Source organism: Pinus tabuliformis, chromosome 2_1, assembly GCF_031772625.1.
Source record: "Pinus tabuliformis cultivar Carrire ecotype Pingquan chromosome 2_1, CPIR1, whole genome shotgun sequence".
Classification (NCBI taxonomy): domain Eukaryota; kingdom Viridiplantae; phylum Streptophyta; class Pinopsida; order Pinales; family Pinaceae; genus Pinus; species Pinus tabuliformis.
In genome coordinates, this window is record NC_142299.1 from 456,987,110 (window position 1) to 457,008,019 (window position 20,910).

Consider the following 20,910-nt stretch of genomic DNA (forward strand, 5'->3'; position numbering starts at 1 on the left):
CTATTGCAGATGGTTGATACCAGCGAGTAGAAATATGTAAAACACAAATGGATTATCCCCCTTTATATAAAAAAGCTCAAAGTCAGGTGTGTTTCACATTATGATTGATTTTTGCATTCAAGTCTCCAGTTTAACTTGTATACTGATTCTAATATCTTATTATGTATTTGTTGTAGATGGAGATGGCTTGTTCTGGTGAGCGTGAGTAAGTGGAATACAAAATGGAATGTCTATCTTTATATAGCAATCTCTAGACGATGTATGTTTTCATTTGTTTTGAATTATGCTTGCCATTACTATTTGTGTCTTTATTTTAACCTTATTGACACCACTTTTTTCCCTTTCAACGAAGGAGAGGACACTACAATAGAGAGAGAGATAATTAGCAAACGGGAAGTTTGCAATTTTTTGTTTGTTGTTGTCTACATGATTTGTTTTTGTTGAAGTTCATGCCTTCAAACACTCTAGTTTGACTTTTCTTAGAAATCTAATATTTTATTGTGCATCTATTGGAGATGGCATGTTCCAAGAGCATGAGCATGAATACGTGAAATACAAAATGGACTCTCCCCTTTTATAAAACAATCTCAAATAAAGGCGTGTTTCTAATTATGCTTAATTATTGCGTACCTTTTAGTTTAACTTATATAATGATTCTAATATCTTATTGTATATATTAATACAAAATGGGCTCTCCCCTTTTATATAACAATCTCAAATTAAGGCGTGTTTCTAATTATGATTAATTATCGCGTATTTTTTAGTTTAACTTATATAACGATTCTAATATCTTATTGTATATCTTTTGTAGATGGTTGGCTCTAAGAAGCACGAGAAAGTGGAATACAAAGGAGTGTCCATCATTATAAAACAAACTTTAGGGGAGGTGTGTTTCGTATCATGAATAATTATTGGTTTTGAAATATGTTTAGCATTACTAATTACGTGTGTATTTTAACCTTATTCAACCCACTTTTTTCCCTTTCAGCGGAGGACAACACATTGCAGGAGAGATGATGTGCGGAGGGGATGTTTGCAATTTTTCTTTGTTCTTGTCTACATGTTTTGTTTTGTTGAGTTTGAGCATGGCCATGCTGTGTTGTACTCCTTTTCCTTTGTTTTGCAATTTTTTTTTTTTTTGTAGTTTGGTCTTGGTTTCGTTTGTTTGGGTGTTGTAATCTTGCTTTGTTTTGTTTTTTTTGTTTCTTTAATGTTTCTTGTAGTTTTGTCTTGGTTTTGTTTGTTGGGTGCGGAAATGGAAATGAAGGAAGAAGACAAAGAAAGTTCAGGTTATTGTTCATAAATAAAGGTGAGTCAACATATCTACATGCAATGAACTTCACTTCAAAGTTTATTTCGCTAATTTGTGGCTCCATTTGTTTTCTATTCAAATTGTTATATGTTTTATCTATGCTCTCATAGTCAACTATATTGATTTTTTTTTATGTAGTGAATGACTACAATTGTATGGTCTACAAAGGTCAAGTGGTCAAGATGCACTAGACATTCTACAAACATGGCACAAAGGATGTGTGAGGCGTACTTTTATCCTACACAATACTATTGTTCTTTAATACATTGAAATATTTGTTAGTTGCACAATGATTGATCATTTTGTCATGGTTTCGAGGTAGTATGATCTTGTTCATGGGTGTGAGATTTAATATTTTTCCTAGAAATTTGATATGAAAGAATTGGAAATGTTAAATTGGGGTTCACATGTTCATGGATTATTTTTCATGATTGTTGTTGTTATAATATTAGCCAAGGGAGGGTAGGTATGTGTATGGTTAATTCATCACTTTGTATATTTATCCTTTAAGCTCCCATGGTTTATTTGTGATCTCATATATAATATTACTTTGTGTAGCGAGTGACTACAATTGTAGTATCTGGGAGGGTCGAGTGGAGAAGATATCTTAGGAAATGTAGATGCAACATATGGGATGGGTGAGTCATGTTGTTTTCCAACAAAATATTGTTATTATTATATGTTATTTCGAAATTATCTCCTTCTAGGATGGTTCTTGGGTAGTACCACTTAAATAGTGGTTTGACATATACATAAAATGGTATGTTTAAATTTATATGCTAATTTGGTCCACATCACACGCACACCCCCACCAAACATGCCCTAGAGAGGAGTATGGTTAGGTCAAGCAAGCGAGAATATTGAGCGTTTGACCATTCAACCATTGTGCTAGTCGATAACAATAGGATTTTGGGTGTTCTGTTGTTTTTCCACGGTACTGGAATCTAGGTTAGGGTCATAGAATTACTGACACTACCAATTCAAATAACACAAAAAACTACTTTGCATAGCGAAATATAAACAATAGTAAATCAATTAATGCACAAATATAGACAACTTTTTACAATTTTTTCAATAACACAACTTCATTGTATTAACAAACTATAATACAACTGTCTAGGGCTCTCATACTAGGGATCATCACTCATGCAATCACTGATATAAGGAATAGAAACTAGGGTTTGATGTCAACAACTTTGACCACCAAACTACCCTGAAGAAGGTACACTGACTTACTAGCTAATCTAGTGCACTTTACAGCTCCATTGGTCGTATCTTGAACACATATGCCTGGTCCATTGCCTCCCGATTTGTAGCAACACCAATCTGCCTCTATCAATGATCCTGCTCCTTTTTGTCACTGAACATGGTTCCAATCTGCCCTCTAGTTGATCGTTAGTCCATCAACAACCAAGATATAGGGTCTGCTGTTGAGTTGTACAAAACTTCATTTTTGAACAACTCTAGATTGCCCACTGTTACTCCTTAGCTCCTTTGGGACTTCTTGCCCACTAGCTGCTTCTTAGTCCTTCAAGAACACAACTCTTAGGGACTTTTTCCCTCTATAGCCTACCTGTGTTACTTCAGTGAGGCAAACTTAGGGAATGGATGGCTTACACCTATCATTGTCAAAAGTCCTTCGACAACAAACCCTGGCTAGGAAAGTTTCTCCTTGACCTCCTTCTTTTGTCCTTCAAAGATCAGTCATAAGCATCCCTTCTTATACACTTCTAAAAATCCTCAAAGTCATTCTCAAATGATTGTACTTAGGGCTTGGAGAAAGCCACTACATCCCTCCCAAAACTGTTCTTTTGGCTACTCCAAATACTATCCTAAAGTAGGACACCAATCCTGCACTTTTCCTCATTAAAGACATTCACTTTTGCTATCCAAAATCTTTGGATTTGAGCGAGACATTTTCTGAAGAACTCATCCCTTATTAGGGCAACCTAAAGTAGATCAAACCCACCTGCAAATCACTCCAACAACCTCTGATTTCTTCTCTCCTACTGTAGATGAATGCGGCCTATCCATGGCTACTAAGTAGGCTACTTGGCTCTCCAAGAATCATAATTTTGTCCACCTGCAATACTTCAGAAATATCGGCCTATTAGAGAGAGATTGCTTCTGTTTTTGTGCTCACATTTTGTCCTAAAAAGTTGCGGCCAGGTCTCCTTCTACTCACTACCTTTACCTGCATAACCACAACCCAAAACAATCCCAAAACCAACCCTAACCAAATTTGATCCTTTCTCCTTCTTGGTTGCAAACTCAGTCTCCTATTTCATTATTCATAGGAGAAATAAGTGACTTAATTGGGTGAGGAATGAGGCTCCTTCTCAGTCCTATTTATATCATTCCTTAGAGTGATGGCTGACATTCTCAAATGGTCTCCTCAAGTCAAGGCCGACTTGAAACTTAAGACAAATTATTCACATAATCAAATAAAAATTATTTTCTCCCAACCAGTGTTGCACACATCGCGATCGGGATTTAATCGGCGCCGGGAAAAAAGCGGAAAAATCGGAAAAATCGGGAAAAAATCGGAAAAAAGCGGGAAAAAATCGGAAAAAAGCGGGAAAAAATCGTTTGGCACAAATTGAAAAAAAATTGAAAAAAAATGAATATTTTTGTGCCAAACGATTTTTTCCCGCTTTTTTCCGATTTTTTCCCGATTTTTCCGATTTTTTCCCGATTTTAACGAATTTTTCCCGCTTTTTTCCGATTTTTTCAAAAAATCGCGATTTTTTCGATAAAAATCGCTATAAAAAAAGGGCGATTTTTTCGATAAAAATCGCGCTTTGAATCGGCAAAATTAAAAAATCGCGATTTTACGATTTTATCGCGATTTTATCGCGATGTGTGCAACACTGCTCCCAACCCACAAGGTCTCTCTTGGTGCTACAAGCGACCCCTTGTTCAATTAAAGGTGCCCTACAATCTCCAAGTGCCAAGTGTCCAAATCAATACACGATTTCACACCCACAAGCTTGGGTGCAAAGCCCACACCCTTGGGTTCTTAGCCCACAAGTGATTTTGTGGGGCCAATTCCTCCACAACCTTATAGACTAGGTTTTGGAGTACCACCCAAGGCCAATCTCAACACCCCCTCTTAGCGAGGGAGGTACATCCAACACTTGGAAGTCTCCATCATCATCACTGGTGAAAGTAGCCCAACTGGTGTCCGCCTTTGCAACATACTCTGTAGAATGAACCTTGCTATCTCAGTAGTGCCTCTGCCTCATCTCATCTGTATCTAAAGACCTCGACACTTCCATAGGGTTGCTCCTTTTGAAGCTAGACTCCTGAGTTTATAGGATTTCCATTGGATCTACCTATTACTGATCTCGTGCTGTACAAGGTCAGTCTGAGCTGTGATCAAACACGGGCTGTCATCACTGTAACTTAGTCCTGCAAGCACTCATCCTCCTGGGTTAAACACAAAACGTGCACATCACTCCAATCTTGGATATGCCACATCACTGCCCAAAGAAGAAACTAGCCTACCAACATGTTGTTCATAACATGAAGGAATCCCGATCATACCAATCTCGTCCATGCTAAAGCAATCCTAAATTTATCCCAGTGATCTATGGCAAGTCACAGGAATTCCATGATCAGTAATTTGCCTTGCAACAAACTGTTGTTCACTAGGTTCACCAACAATTCACGAGAACTCCCAACTTCACCAACAACACCAATCTACCTCTATCAATGATACTACTCCTTTAGGTGACTAAGCATGGCTTCAATCTTCCCTCCAGTTGATGATTAGTCCATCACTGCCAAAAGTCCTTCAAAAACAAACTTGGGCTAGTCAATTGCTCGCTTGACCTTCTTTTCCTAAGCATCCCTTCTTTTTCCTTTCTAACAGTCCTCAAATTCCTTCTCAAGTGACTTTATTTAGGGCGTGGAGCAAGCCACTAAAGCCCTCTCAAAACTGTTCTTTTGGCTGCTCCAAATACTGTCCTAAACTAGGACACCAATCGTGCACTTTTCCTCCTTGTAGACGTCCACTTTTGCAATCCAAAATCCTTGGATCTGTGCGAAACTTTTCTTGAAGAACTTAACCCTAACTAGGGAAACTTGAAGAAGATCCAACCTACCTACAAACCACTCCAATAACCTTTGATTTCTTCTCACCTACTGTAGATGAATGCAATCCTTCCCTGCCAAGTAGGCTACTCGACCCTCCAATCATCATAATTTTGTCCAGTTATAATATTTCAGAAATCTCGGCCGGTAGAGAGAGCTTGCTTTTGTTTTCATGCTCACTAATACAAGGAATACAAACTAGTGTTTGATATCAACAACTTTGACCACCAAAGTGCCTTGAAAAAGATACACTAACCTACTAGTTGATCTAGTGTACTTCATAGCTCCATTGGTCTTTTCCTAAACACATCTTCCCGATCCATTGGCTCCTGATTGACAACAACAACATTTGGCCTCTATCAATGATCCTGCTCCTTTCGGTTACTGAACATGACCACAATATTCCCTCTAGTTGATCATTAGTCTTTTAACAACCAAGACATACGGCCTTCTGTTGACACAACTCCGTTTGTGAACAACTCTAGATTGCCCACTACTTAGGGTTTGGAACAACCCACTACAACCCTCCCAAAACCGTTCTTTTGTCTTCTCCAAATATTATCCTAAACTAGGACACCAATCCTGCACTTTTCCTCCTTTTAGACATCCACTTTTGCTCTCCAAAACCCTTGGATTTGAGCGAGACTTTTTTCTGAAGAACTCATCGCTAACTAGGGAGACCTGAAGTAGATCCAACCCACTTGCAAACCACTCCAACAACCTATGATTTGTTCTCTTGTACTGTAGATGAATGTGGCTTATCCTTGGCTGCTAAGTAGGCTACTGGGCGCTCCAAGAATCATACTTTTGTCCTCCTACAATACTTCATAAACCTCGGCCTGTTAAAGAGAGATTGCTTATGTTTTCATGCTCATATTTATTCCTAAAAGGTCGCGGTCTAGTCTCCTACTCATTTTCTTTACGTGCATAAAGACAACGCAAAACCAGCCCTAACCAGACTTGACCCTTTCTCCTTCTTGCTTGTGTAATTGGCCTCCTATTTCAGTCTTCATATGAGAAATAAATGACTTGATTGGGTGAGGAATGAGGCTCCTCCTCACTCCTATTTATATCATTCCTTAGGGTGACGTCTAACATTCTCTAATGGTCTCCTCAAGTCAAGGTCGACATGAAACTTAATACAAATTCACCCACATAATCACATAAAAAATATTTTCTCTCAACCCACAAGGCCTCTCTTGGTCCTACAAGTAGCCCCTTTTTCCTTTAAGGGTGCCCTACAATCTCGAAGTGCCAAGTGTTCAAATCCATACATGGTTTCACATCCACAAGCGTGGGTGCAAAGCCCATACCTTGTTGGAATCACAATTATCGTTACACCAAAACTCTCAGGTGTTAAAAAACAAATGCATCTCTAGAGTTTATAAATCCACGAGAGGTAGTTAAGCACATGTCGCGGAAATCACGGGGAGTGCATGTTTATCCAATGTCCAAAAATCTCCCCCTTAGCGCAAGTTGGGTTTGATTCGGACTCGACACCTTTGCCTCTAATACTACTTGTTGGAATCACGATTGTCGTTACAACAAAACCCGCAGGTGTTAGTAAACGAATGCATCCCCAGAGGTAACGAATCCACGAGAGGCAGTTAAGCACATGTTGCGAATCACACAGGGAGAATTGGTTTGTCAATGTCCAACATACCCTTCGGTTCTTAGCCCTCAAGTGACGTTGTGGTGCAAGTTCCTCCACAACCCTATAGCCTAGGGTTTGGAGTACCTCCCAAGCTACCAATCTCATGACTCCCTCTTAGCAAGGGAGGTAATTTCAACACTAGGTAGTCTCCATCATCATCACCGACAACACTAGCTCATCTGGCGTCCACCATTGTAGCATACTCTGTAGAATGAACCACAAAATCTTAGTAGTACCTCTGCCTCATCTGTTCTAAACCTAAAGATCTCAACGCTTACATAGGGTTGCTCCCTTTGAAGCTAGACTCCCTCAATACACAAGGCCTCTCTCGGTGCTACAAGCGTCCCCTTGTTCCTTTAAGGGTGCCCTACTATCTCCATGTGCCAAGTGTCAAAATACATACACGGTTTCACACCTACAAGGTTGGGTGCAAAGTCGACACGCTTGGATTCCTAGCCCACAAGTGACCTTTTGGTGCCAATTCCTCCACAACCTTGTAGCCTGGGGTTTGGAGTACCTCCTAAGTTACCAATCTCAACATGTTCAATATGTTTAAATTTGATTGGATCCCTTTTACAAAAAGGATTATTTATCTTGGGATAACATTGATTGCATTATTCCTACTAGAATTACGTCTAGTCAGAAAAATTATATACTTTGAGATATAACATGAAATATAAATGGACTAGAATTAAGTTGGTTCACAAGTTTATGTCTTAAATTCTCTATTACAACTTTGATTAGAATTCTAATATTTTATTTTCTATCTACTGTAGATGGTTGATTCCAGTGAGCTGAAATACGTAAAATACAAAATGGATTATCCCCCTTTATAGAAAAATGCTCAAAGTTAGGTATGTTTCACATTATGATTGATTGTTGTACTCAACCCTCCAGTTTAACTTGTATAATGATTCTAATATCTTATTATGTATCTGTTGTAGATGCCTTGTTCTGTTGAGCATGAGTAAGTGGAATACAAAATGGAATGTATATCTTTATATTGCAAACTCTAGATGAGGTATGTTTGCAATTGTTTTCCTTTCAGCGGAGGAGAGGACACTACAATAGAGATAATGTGCAAAGGGGAAGTTTGCAATCTTTTGTTTGTTGTTGTCTACATGATTTGTTTTTGTTGAGGTTCATGCCTTCAAACTATCTAGTTTTATTTTTATTAGAAATCTAATATTTTATTGTGTATCTATTGTAGAGGGCATGTTCCAATGAGCATAAATACGTGCAATACAAAATGGACTCTCCCCTTTTATATAACAATCTCAAAGAAATGCTTGTTTCTTATTATGATTAATTATTGTGTACTCTTTAGTTTAATTTATATAACGATTCTAATAGCTTATTGTGTATCTTTTGTAGATGGTTGGTTCTGGTGAGCACGAGCAAGTGGATTACAAGAGTGTCCATCATTATAAAACAAACTCTAGGGGAGTTGTGTTTCCTAATATGAATAATTATTGGTTTTGTAATATGTTTAACATTACTAAATGTGTGTGTATTTTAACCTTATTGAACACACTTTTTCCCCTTTCAGTGGAGGACAACACATTGCAGGAGAGATGATGTGCAGAGGGGATGTTTGCAATTTTTTCTTTGTTCTTGTTTGCATGTTTTTTTTTTTTTGAGTTTGAGCATGGCCATGTTGCGTTGTACTCCTTTCCCTTTGTTTTGAATTTTTTTCTTGGTTTTTGTAGTTTGGTCTTGGTTTCATTTGTTGGGTGTGTTGTACTCTTGCTTTGTTTTTTTTTTGTTTCTTTAATGTTTCTTGTAGTTTTGTCTTGGTTTCGTTTGTTGGGTGCAGAAATGGAAATAAACGAAGCAGACAGAGAAAATTGAGTTTATTGCTCAAAAATGAAGGTGAGTCAACATATATACATGCAATGCACTTCACTTAAAAGTATCTTTCGCTAATTGATGGCTCCATTTGTTTGACATTCATATTATTATATGTTTTATCTATGCTGTGATAGTCAACTATATTGATTCTTTTTTATGTAGTGAACAACTACAATTGTATGGTCTACAAAGGTCAAGTGGTGAAGATGCACTAGACATTCTACAAACATGTTACAAAGGATGGGTGAGGCATACTTTTCTCCTACACAATACTATTGTCCTTTAATACATTGAAATATTTATTAGTTGCAAAATGATTTATCATTTTGTCATGTATTTGAAGTAGTATGATCGTGTTCAAGGGTGTGAGTTTCAATATTTTTACTAGAACTTTGATATGAAAGAAATGGAAATGTCACATTGGGGTTTAAATGTTCAAGGATTATTTTTTATGATTGTTGTTGTTATAATAGTAGCCGAGGGAGGGTAGGTATGTGTATGGTTAATTCATTGCTTTGTATATTTATCTTTTAACTTTTAAGCTCCCATGGTTTATTCGTGATCTTGTATATAATATTACTTTGTGCAGTGAGTGAGTACAATCGTAGTGTCTGAGAGGGTCGAGTGGAGAAGATATCTTAGGAAATGTAGATGCAGCGCAGAGGTTGGGTGAGTGATGTTGTTTTCCAACAAAATATTGTTATTATTATTTGTTATTTCGACGTTTTCTCCTTTTAGCATGGTTCTAAGGTAGTAATTATTATATCGTTATAATTATTGCGTATTCTTTAGTTTAACTTATATAACAATTCTAATATCTTATTGTGTATCTTTTGTAGACGGTTGGCTCTCATGAGCACGAGCAAGTGGAATAGAAAATAGTGTCCATAGTTATAAAACAAAATCTAGGGGAGGTGTGTTTCCTATTATGTAGAATTATTGGTTTTGAAATATGTTTAATATTTCTAACTGTGTGCGTATTTTAACCTTATTCAACGCAGTTATTTTCCCTTTCAGCGGAGGACACCACATTGCAGGGGAGATGATGTGGGGAGGGGATGTTTACAATTTTTTCTTGGTTCATGTCTGCATGTTTTGTTTTGTTGAGTTTGAGCATGGCCATGTTGTTGTACTCCTTTTCCTTTGTTTTGCATTCTTTTCTTGTTTTTTGTAGTTTGGTCTTGGTTTTGTTTGTTCGGTGTGATGTACTCTTGCTTTATTTTGTTTTTTCGTTTCTTTAACATTTCTTGTAGTTTGGTCTTGGTTTCTTTTGATGGGTGCGAAAATGGAAATGGAGGAAGCAAACAAAGAAAATTGAGGTTATTGTTCATAAGTGAAGGTGAGTCAACATATTTACATGAAATGCACTTCACTTAAAGGTATCTTTTGCTAATTTGTGGCTCCATTTGTTTGCTATTCAAATTATTATATGTTTATGTATGCTCTGACAGTCAACTATATTGATCTTTTTTATGTAGTGAACAACTACAATTGTATGGTCTACAAAGGTTATGTGGTGAAGATGCACTAGACATTCTCCAAGCATGGCACAGAGGATGGGTGAGGCATACTTTTCTCCTACACAATACTATTGTCCTTTAATACACTAAAATATTTGTTAGTTGCACAATGATTTATCATTTTGTCATGGTTTCAAGGTAGTATGATCTTGTTCATGGGTGAGAGGTTCAATATTTTTCCTAGAACTTTGATATGAAAAAAATGGAAATGTTATATAGGGGTTCACATGTTCTGAGATTATTGTTTATGATTGTTGCTATTATAATATTAGCCAAGGTAGATGTGTATGGTTAATTCACAATTCTTTATATTTATCCTTTAAGCTCCCATGGTTTATTGGTGATCTCATATATAAGAATACTTTGTGCAACGTGTAACTACAATCGTGTCAGGGAGGGTTGAGTGGAGAAGTTATCTTAGGAAATATAGAGGCAACGCAGAAGATGGGTGAGTCATGTTGTTTTCCAACAAAATATTGTTATTATTATTTGTTTGCTCAACGTTTTCTCCTTCTAGCATGGCTCTCGGGTAGTACCACTTAAATGATGGTTTGACATATACATAAAATGTTATGTTTAAATTCATATGTTAATTTCGTCTAGATCACACGCATATCCCCACAAAACATGCCCTAGATAGGAGGATGGTAAGGTCGAGCAAGCAAGGATACTTAGCCTTTGACCAATCAACCATTGTGCTAGTAGACAACACTAGGATTTTGGGTGTTCTGTTGGTTTTCCACAGTACTGAAATCTAGGTTAGGTTCATAGAATCACTAACACTACCAATCCAAATACCACAAAAAATCTATTTTACACGACGAAATATAAACAACAGTAAATCAATTAGTGCACAAATATAGACAACGTTTTGCATTTTTTTCAATAACCCAACTTTGTTATATTAACAAACTGTAATACAACTGTATAAGGCTCTCGTACTAGGGATGATCACTCTCATACAATCACTAATACAAGGAATACAAACTAGTGTTTGATATCAACAACTTTGACCAACAAAGTGCCTTTGAAAAGATACACTAACCTACTAGTTGATCTAGTGCACTTCATAGCTCCATTGGTCTTTTCCTAAACACATCTTCCCGTCCATTGGCTCCCGATCTGCAGTAACACCATTCTGCCTCTATCAATGATCCTGCTCCTTTAGGTAACTGAACATGACCCCAATGTGCCCTCTAGTTGATCATTCGTCTATTAACAACCTAGACATAGGGCCTTCTGTTGAGTTGTACACAATTCCGTTTGTGAAGAACTCTAGACTGCCTACTACTGTTCCTCAGCTCCTTCGTCCTTCAAGAACACAACTCTTAGGGAATTCCTCCCTCTATTTCCTACTCGTGCTGTTACAATGATGAAAACTTAGGGAATGGATTGCTGCCACCTATCATTGTCAAAAGTTCTTCGACAATAAACCTGGGCTAGTCAATTTGTTCCATTGATCTCCTTTTCCTGAGAATCCCTTCTTTTTCCCTTGTAACTGTCGTCAAATTCCTTCCCAAGTGAGTGTACTTAGGGCTTGGAAGAACCCACTACAGCCCTCCCAAAACCATTATTTTGTCTGCTCCAAATACTGTCCTAAACTAGGACACTAATCTTGCACTTTTCCTCCTTGTAGACATCCACTTTTTCTCTCCAAAACCCTTGGATTTGAGCGAGACTTTTTCTAAAGAACTCATCCCTAACTAGGGAAACCTGAAGTGGATCCAACCCACTTGCAAACCACTCCAACAACCTATGATTTCTTCTCTTGTACTGTAGATGAATGTGGCTTATCCTTGGCTGCTAAGTAGGCTACTTGGCGCTACAAGAATCATACTTTTGTCCTCCTTTAATACATCAAAAATCTCGGCCTGTTAGAGAGAGATTGCTTATGCTTTCATGCTCATATTTCTTCCTAAAAGGTCGCGGTCTAGTCTCCTACTTGTTTCCTTTACGTGCATAACGACAACCCAAAACCATCCCTGACCAGACTTGACCCTTTCTACTTCTTGCTTGCGAAATTGACCTCCTATTTCAGTCTTCAGATGAGAAATAGATGACTTGATTGGGTGAGGAATGAGGATCCTCCTCACTCTTATTTATATGATTCCCTAGGGTGACGTCTAACGTTCTCTAATGGTCTCCTCAAGTCAAGGCTGACTTCTCTAAGGGTGCCCTACAATCTTGAAGTGCCAAGTGTTCAAATCCATACGCGGTTTCACACCCATAAGCTTAGGTGAAAAGCCCATACCCTATTGGAATCACGATTGTCATTACACCAAAACCCATAGGTTTTAAAAAACGAACGCATCTCTAGAGTTAATAAATCCACGAGAGGCAGTTAAGCACATGTCGCGAAAATCACGGGGAGCACTGGTTTATCCAATGTCCAACAATCTCTCCCCAGTGCGAGCTGAGTTTGATTCGAACTCGACACCTTTGCCTCTGATACTACTTGTTGGAATCACGATTGTTGTTATAGCAAAACCCACAGGTGTTAGTAAATGAATGCATCACCAGAGTTAATGAATCCACGAGAGGCGGTTAAGCACATGTCGCGAAACACACGGGGACCATTGGTTTGTCAATGTCCAACATACCCTTGGGTTCTTAGCCCACAAGTGACGTTGTGGTGCCAATTCCTCCACAACCCTATAGCCTAGGTTTTGGAGTACCTCCCAAGCTACCAATCTCAACACTCCCTCTTAGCAAGGGAGGTACTTCCAACACTAGGAAGTCTCCATCATCATCACCGACGACACTAGCCCATTTAGTGTCCACCATTGTAGCATACTCTATAGAATGAACCACACTATCTCAGCAGTGCCTCTGCCTCATCTGTTCTAAACCTAAAGATCTCAACGCTTACATAAGGTTGTTCCCTTTGAAGCTAGACTCTCTCTGAGTCTGCACGATCTCCATTGGCTCAACCTGTTTCTGATCTCGTGTCCTACAAGGTCAGTTTGAACTGCGGAAGAAAACGACCATCATCACTGCAACTTAGTTGTGCAAGAACTCATCCCCTTGGGTCAAACCTAATACTTGCACATCCCTCCAATCTTGGATATGCAACATCATTGCCCGAAGTAGAAGCTACCCTGCCAACATTTTGTTCATCACATGAAGGAATCTCGATTATACCAATCTCGTCCATGCTAAAGCAATCTTATAGTTGTCCCAACGATTTATGGAAAGTCATAGGAAGTCCATGATCAGTGATTTGCCTTACAACAAATTGTTGTTCAATAGGTTCACCACCAATACACTAGAACTCCCAGCCAATCTTGCTGTCAATCTAGTCAAGACCATAGCTCCATGTCTTCAACTGAAACATCTGCTCCATGATCTAGACAATCTCAACTCCCTTTGAGTTGCTTCACTGAGGACAATCTGATTCACTAGCCCTTCAAAGTAGTTCTGATACCATGTTCTTTTTCCACGATACGAGAATCTAGGTTAGGGTCTTAGAATCACTGACACTACCAATCCAAATACCACAATAAACTACTTTGCTCAACAGAATATAAACAACAATAAGTCAACTACCGCACAAATATATACAACTTTTTACAATTTTTTTAATAACCCAACTTTGTTATATTAAAAAATTGTAATACAACTCTCTAGTGCTTTCGTACCTGAGATCAAGGCCCTCATACAATCACTGATACAAGTAATACAAACTAGGGTTTGGTGGCAACAACTTTGACCACCAATCTACGCTTAACAAGATGTATTGACTTACTAGTTGATCTAGTGCACTTCACAACTCCATTGGTCATATCCTGAACACATCTGCCTGGTCCTTTGGCTCCCGATCTGCAACAACACCAATCTAGATTTATCAATGATATTGCTCCTTCAGGTGACTTAACACACTTCCCATCTTCCCTCTAGTTGATCATTAATCCATCAACAACCAGGACATAGGATCTTCTATTGAGTTTTTCACAACTTAGTTTGTGAACAACTCTAGACTGCCCACTACGGCTCCTCATCTCATTTGGGACTTCTTGCACACTAGCTACTCCTTAGTCCTTCGACAACACAACTCTTAGGGACTTCTTTTGTTGCCTACTTGTGCTGCTTCAATGAGGAAAATTTATGGCATGGAGGGCTTCCACTAATCACTGCCAAAACTCCTTTAGCAACAAACTTGGGCTAGTCAAACTGCTCCCTTGACCTCCTCCTTTTCCTGAGTATCCCTTCCTTTGTAGTTCTAACAATCCTCAATTTCCTTCTCAATTGACTCTACTTAGGGCTTGGAACAAGCCACTACAACCCTCCCAAAATTGCTCTTTTGGCTGCTCCAAATACTGTCCTAAACTAGGACACCAATCTTGTATTTTACTTTTCCTCCCTGTAGATGTTCACTTCTGCTTTCCAAAACCCTTCGATCTGAGTGATACTTTTTCTAAAGAACTCAAGCCTAGCTAGGGCAACTTGAAGTAGATCCAACCTACCTACAAACCACTCCAAAAACGTTTGATTTCTTCGCTCCTACTGTAGATGAATGTAGCCTAACCTTGGTTGCCAAGTAGGCTACTCGACCCTCCAATAGTCAAAATTTCGTAACCTGCAATACTTCAGAAATCTCGGCATGTTAGAGAGAGCTTGTTTTTGTTTTCATGCTCAGATTTCGTCCTTAGAAGTCTCAGCCTAGTCTCCTTCTACTCGTTGTCTTTACCCGCATAACCACAACCCAAAATAGTCTCAAAACCAACCCTAACCAGACTTGATCCTTTCTCTTTCTTTGTTGGGGACTCGTCCTCCTATTTCAGTCTTCACATGAGGAATAAGTGTCTTGATTGGGTGAGTAATGAGGCTCCTCCTCACCCCTATTTATATCATTCCTTAGGGTGGCATTTAACTTTCTCAAATTGTCTCCTCAATTCAAGACCGACCAGAAACTTAAGACAAGTCTACCCACATAATCAAATACAAATTCTTTTCTCTCAATACACAAGGCCTCTCTTGGTGCTACAAGCATCCCCTTGTTCCTTTAAGGGTGCCCTACTATCTCCATGTGCCAAGTGTTCAAATCCATACACGATTTCACACCTACAAGCTTGGGTGAAAAACCTACACAGTTCAGTTCTTAGCACACAAGTGAGTTTGTGGTGCCAATTCCTCCACATCCCTATAGCCTAGGGTTTGGAGTACCTCCCAAGGTACCAATCTCAACATGTTCAATATGTTTAAATTTGATTGGATCCCTCTTACAAAAAGGATTATTTATTTTGCAATAACATTGATAGCATTATTCTTATTAGAATTATGTCTAGTCTTGAAAAATTATATACTTTGAGATAAAGCATGGAATATAAATGGAGTGGAAGTAAGTTGGTTCACAAGTTCATGCCTTCAACTCTCTATTTTAACTTTTATTAGAATTCTAATATTCTATTTTCTATCTACTGCAGATGGTTGATTCCAGTGAGCCCAAATATGTAAAATACAAAATGGATTATACCCCTTTATAGAAAAATGCTCAAAGTCAGGTATGCTTCACATTATGATTGATTGTTGCATTCAACCCTCCAGTTTAAATTGTATAATGATTGTAATATCTTATCGTGTATTTGTTGTAGATGCCTTGTTCTGATGAGCATGAGTAAATGGAATACAAAATGGAATGTATATCTTTATACAGAAAACTCTAGACGAGGTATGTTTGCAATTATGAATAATTATTTGTTTTGAATTATGCTTGCCATTACTATTTGTGTCTTTATTTTAACCTTATTCACACCACTTTTTTCCTTTCAGCGGAGGAGAGGACACTACAATAGAGATAATGTGCAAAGGGGAAGTTTGCAATTTTTTGTTTGTATTTGGCTACATGATTTGTTTTTGTTGGAGTTAAGACCTTCAAACTATCTAGTTTTATTTTTACTAGAAATCTAATATTTTATTGTGTATCTATTGCAGCTGGCATGTTCCAATGAGCATGAATACGTGAAATACAAAATGGACTCTCCCCTTTTATATAACAATCTCAAAGAAAGGCTTGTTTCTTATTATGATTAATTATTGTGTACTCTTTATTTTGACTTATATAATAATTCTAATAGCTTATTGTGTATCTTTTGTAGATGGTTGGTTCTGATGAGCACGAGAAAGTGGAATACAAGAGAGTGTCCATTGTTATAAAACAAACTCTATGGAGGTGTGCTTCCTAATATGACTAATTATTGGTTTTGCGATATGTTTAACATTACTAAATGTGTGTATTTTAACCTTATTCAACCCACTTTTTTCCTTTTCAGCAGAGGAAAACACATTGCAGGAGAGATGATGTGTAGAGGGGATGTTTGCAATTTTTTGTTTGTTCTTGTTTGCATGTTTTGTTTTTTTTTGAGTTTGAGCATGGCCATGCTATGTTGTACTCCTTTCCCTTTGTTTTGAATATTTTTTTTCTTGTTTTTTGTAGTTTGGTCTTGGTTTCATTCGTTGGATGTTTTGTACTCTTGCTTTGTTTTGTTTTTTTGTTTCTTTAATGTTTCTTGTAGGTTTGTCTTGGTTTCGTTTGTTGGGTGCGGGAAATGAGCGAAGCAGACAAAGAAAATTGAGGTTATTGCTCATAAATATAGGTGAGTCAACATATATACATGCAATGCACTTCACTTAAAAGTATCATTTGCTAGTTTGTGGTTCCATTTGTTTGCTATTCAAATTATTATATGTTTTATTTATGCTTTGATAGTCAACTATATTGATTTTTTTTTATGTAACAAACAACTACAATTGTATGGTCTACAAAGGTCAAGTGGTGAAGATGCACTAGACATTCTACGAACATGGCACAAAAGATGGGTGAGGCATACTTTTCTCCTACACAATGCTATTTTTATTTAGTACATTGAAATATTTGTTAGTTGCACAATGATTTATTATTTTGTCATGTATTCGAGATAGTATGATCGTGTTCATGGGTGTGAGATTCAATAGTTTTACTAGAACTTTGATATGAAAGAAATGGAAATGTTACATCGGGGTTCAAATGTCCAGGGATTACTTTTCATGATTGTTTTTGTAATAATATTAGCCAAGGGAGGGTAGGTATGTGTATGGTTAATTCATCGCTTTGTATATGTATCTTTCAAGCTCCCATGGTTTATTTGTGATCTCATATATAATATTACTTTGTGCAGTCAGTGACTACAATTGTAGTGTCTGAGAGGGTCGAGTCGAGAAGATATCTTAGGAAATGTAGATGCACCCGAAAGGATGGGTGAGTCATGTTGTTTTCCAACAAAATATTATTATTATTTGTTATTTCAACGTTTTCTCCTTCTAACATGGTTCTCGGATAGTACCTCTTAAATAATGGTTTGACATATACATAAAATGGTATGTTTAAAATTATATGCTAATTTGGTCCACATCACACGCACAACCCTACACAATATGCCCTAGAGAGGAGGATGGTAAGTTTGAGCAAGAAAGCATACTGAGCCTTCGACCAATCAACCATTTTGCTAGTAGCATAGTTATCAGAACCGTACGGAAACTGGTAAAAAAAATGCACCAAAAAATCGGTCAACTTTAACCACATAAAATATTCAAATTAAATGGAAAAACGTATATATTCATGTGCATCCATATGAATACAAACCATTTATACACAAATAAGCAAAAGTTCTCATTTATATAACATGTAAAGGTGCACATAACCAAAATAGCACCGAGTGCAAGCCATCTCTAAACCAATATCAGCAAACAAACTCCACATGGCCTCTAGCATAAAAAAAATTATGCTACAAAAAATACCTAAATATCATCAAAATCATTTTCTATATTGGGATCTTTGTCATCAATATCACCCTCTAAGCATTAAAATAAGATAGGAAAAGCATAGCATGTCAAGTCAAGATTTTGTTTGAGTGATAAGTATTCGTTTTATTAGGCTCATGAACCATTGCCACTAACGTCAAGGTACATAGAGGGTTTGGTGCTCTTGATTAAATACTAGTTCCATAGCCTCCTACATGGGAAAATCCAATGTAGTGTTGCAACCCCCCCCAATCTTGAAATCTAGGAAAACTGTCAAGTCTATTGGATTTTGAGTGAGATCTAAAATTCTACTTTCTCCATATGAAATCCAATGAGCTCAAAACCATTCTCAAACATCTTGATTCATTTCATGCGAATGTTAATGTTAAAAAATTTAAGTAAAAGGATGAAAATGAAAGATAAAGGAGAATGTCACTTTTATTTTAAATTCGCCCCACTTGTTGCGTTCTACGTGGTTTTTTTGTACTGAACTGAAGAAAAATGGTTCAAGTCACCAGTTTGAACCAGTTTTTGCCTCAAAACGATTGAACTGGTCTAAACCGGTCGGTCCAGTTCAATGCTTATTACATTGGCTAGTAGACAACAGTAGGATTTTGGGTGTTCTGTTGTTTAACCATGGTACTGGAATCTAGGTTAGGGTCATAGAATTACTGACACTACCAATCCAAATACCTCAACAAACTACTTTGCATAGCGAAATATAAACAACATTAAATCAATTAGTGCACAAATCTAGACAACTTTTTACAATTGTTTCAATTACCCAACTTCGTTATATTAACAAACTGTAATACAACTGTCTAGTGCACAAATATAGACAACTTTTTATAATTACCCAACTTCGTTATATTAACAAACTGTAATATAATTGTCTAGGGTTCTTGCACTAGGGATCACTCTCATACAATCACTGATACAAGGAATACAAACTAGGGTTTGATGTTAACAACTTTGACCTCCAAGCTTCCCTGAAAAAGAAACATTGACCTACTAGCTAATCTAGTGCACTTCACAGCTCCATTGATCGTATCTTGAACACATCTACCTGGTCCATTAGTTCCCTATCTGCAAAACCACCAATCTTCCTCTATCAATGATCCTGCTCCTTTTTGTCACTGAACACGACTCCAATCTACCCTCTAGCTGATTATTAGTCCATCAACAACCACGACATAGGGTCTTTTGTTGAGTTGTACACAACTCTGTTTGTGAACAACTCTAGACTACCCATTGTTGCTCTTGAGCTCCTTTGGGACTTCATGCCTACTAGTTGCTCCTTAGTTTTTCAAGAACACAACTATTATGGACTTCTTCCCTCTATAGCCTACCCGTGCTACTTCAATGAGGCAAACTTAGGGAATGGATGGTTGCCACCTATCACTGTCAAAAGTCCTTCAACAACAAACTTGGGCTAGTCAAACTGCTCCCTTGACCTCCTTTTGTCTTTCAAAGATCAGTGCTAAGCATCCCTTCTTATGAACTTCTAATAGTCCTCAAATTCCTTCTCAAGTGATTGTACTTGGGGCTTGGAGCAAGCCACTACAACCCTCCCAAAACTGTTCTTTTGGCAGCTCCAAATACTGCATATACTATCCTAAACTAGGACACCAATCCTACACTTTTCCTCATTGAAGACATCCACTTCTGCTCTCCAAAACCCTTGGATTTGGGCGAGATTTTTCTGAAGAACTCATCCCTAGCTGGGGCAACTTGAAGTAGATCCATCCCACCTGTAAACCACTCTAACAACCTCTGATTTCTTCTCTCCTATTGTAGATGAATGCAACCTATCCTTGGTTGCTAAGTAGGCTACATGGCCCTCCTAGTCTCCTACTCACTGATCAAAGAAGTCACAAAACCACAAATAGTCCCAAAATAGTCCCAAAATAGTCCCAAAACCAACCCTAACCAGACTTGATCATTTCTCCTTCTTGGTTGCGGACTCTACACCCTATTGCAATCTTCACATGAGAAATAAGTGACTTGATTAGGTGAGGAATGAGGCTCCTCCTCGGTCTTATTTATATCTTTTCTTAGAGTGACACCTAACATTCTGAAATGGGCTCCTCAAGTAAAGGCCGACTTGAAACTTAAGACGAATTCACCCACATAATCACATAAAATACAAAATGGATTGCCCCCCTTTATAGAATAATGCTGAAAGTCAGGTATATTTCACATTATGATTAGCATTCAACTCTCCAATTTATCTTGTATAATGAGTCTAATATCTTATTATGTATCTGTTGTAGATATCTTGTTCTAGTGAGCATGAGTAAGTGGAATACAAAATGGAATGTCTATCTCTATATAGAAAACTCTAGACGAGGTATGTTTGCAATTATGTATAATTATTTGTTTTGAATTATGCTTGCCATTACTATTTGTGTCTTTATTTTAACCTTAGTCACACCACTTTTTTCAATTTCAGAGGAGGAGAGGACACTACAATAGAGATAATATGCAAAGGGGAAGTTTGCAATTTTTATTTTGATGTTGTCTACATGATTTGTTTTTGTTGAAGTTCGTGCCTTCAAACACTCTACTTTTATATATATTGGAAATCTAATGTTTTTGTTGTAGTTCATGCCTTTAAACACTCTACTTTTATATATACTAGAAATCTAATATTTTATTGTGTATCTATTGCAGATGGCATGTTCCAATGAGCATGAATACGT

The 20,910-nt window shown here is 37.5% G+C and overlaps 3 long non-coding RNA genes across 3 annotated transcripts in view; all 3 read left to right on the forward strand.

Moving 5' to 3' along the window:
* LOC149200892 (uncharacterized) overlaps window positions 1-259 on the forward strand; it is a 33,030-nt gene extending 32,771 nt beyond the window's left edge. The window contains exons 2-3 of the long non-coding RNA XR_016253389.1: window positions 10-86; window positions 177-259. This is a non-coding gene — a long non-coding RNA (uncharacterized LOC149200892). The remainder of the gene's footprint in view (window positions 1-9; window positions 87-176) is intronic.
* Window positions 260-7,835: 7,576 nt separating this feature from the next.
* Window positions 7,836-16,064, forward strand: LOC149200893 (uncharacterized). The gene is made up of 8 exons (XR_016253390.1): window positions 7,836-7,915; window positions 8,006-8,933; window positions 9,075-9,156; window positions 9,502-9,581; window positions 9,752-9,826; window positions 9,930-10,251; window positions 10,391-10,472; window positions 15,856-16,064. It is a non-coding gene; the product is annotated as an uncharacterized LOC149200893 (long non-coding RNA).
* A 645-nt stretch (window positions 16,065-16,709) lies between these two features.
* On the forward strand, window positions 16,710-20,656 carry LOC149200894 (uncharacterized). Its single transcript, XR_016253391.1, has 4 exons — window positions 16,710-17,025; window positions 17,197-17,248; window positions 17,587-17,666; window positions 20,482-20,656. It is a non-coding gene; the product is annotated as an uncharacterized LOC149200894 (long non-coding RNA).
* Window positions 20,657-20,910: the final 254 nt, after the last annotated feature.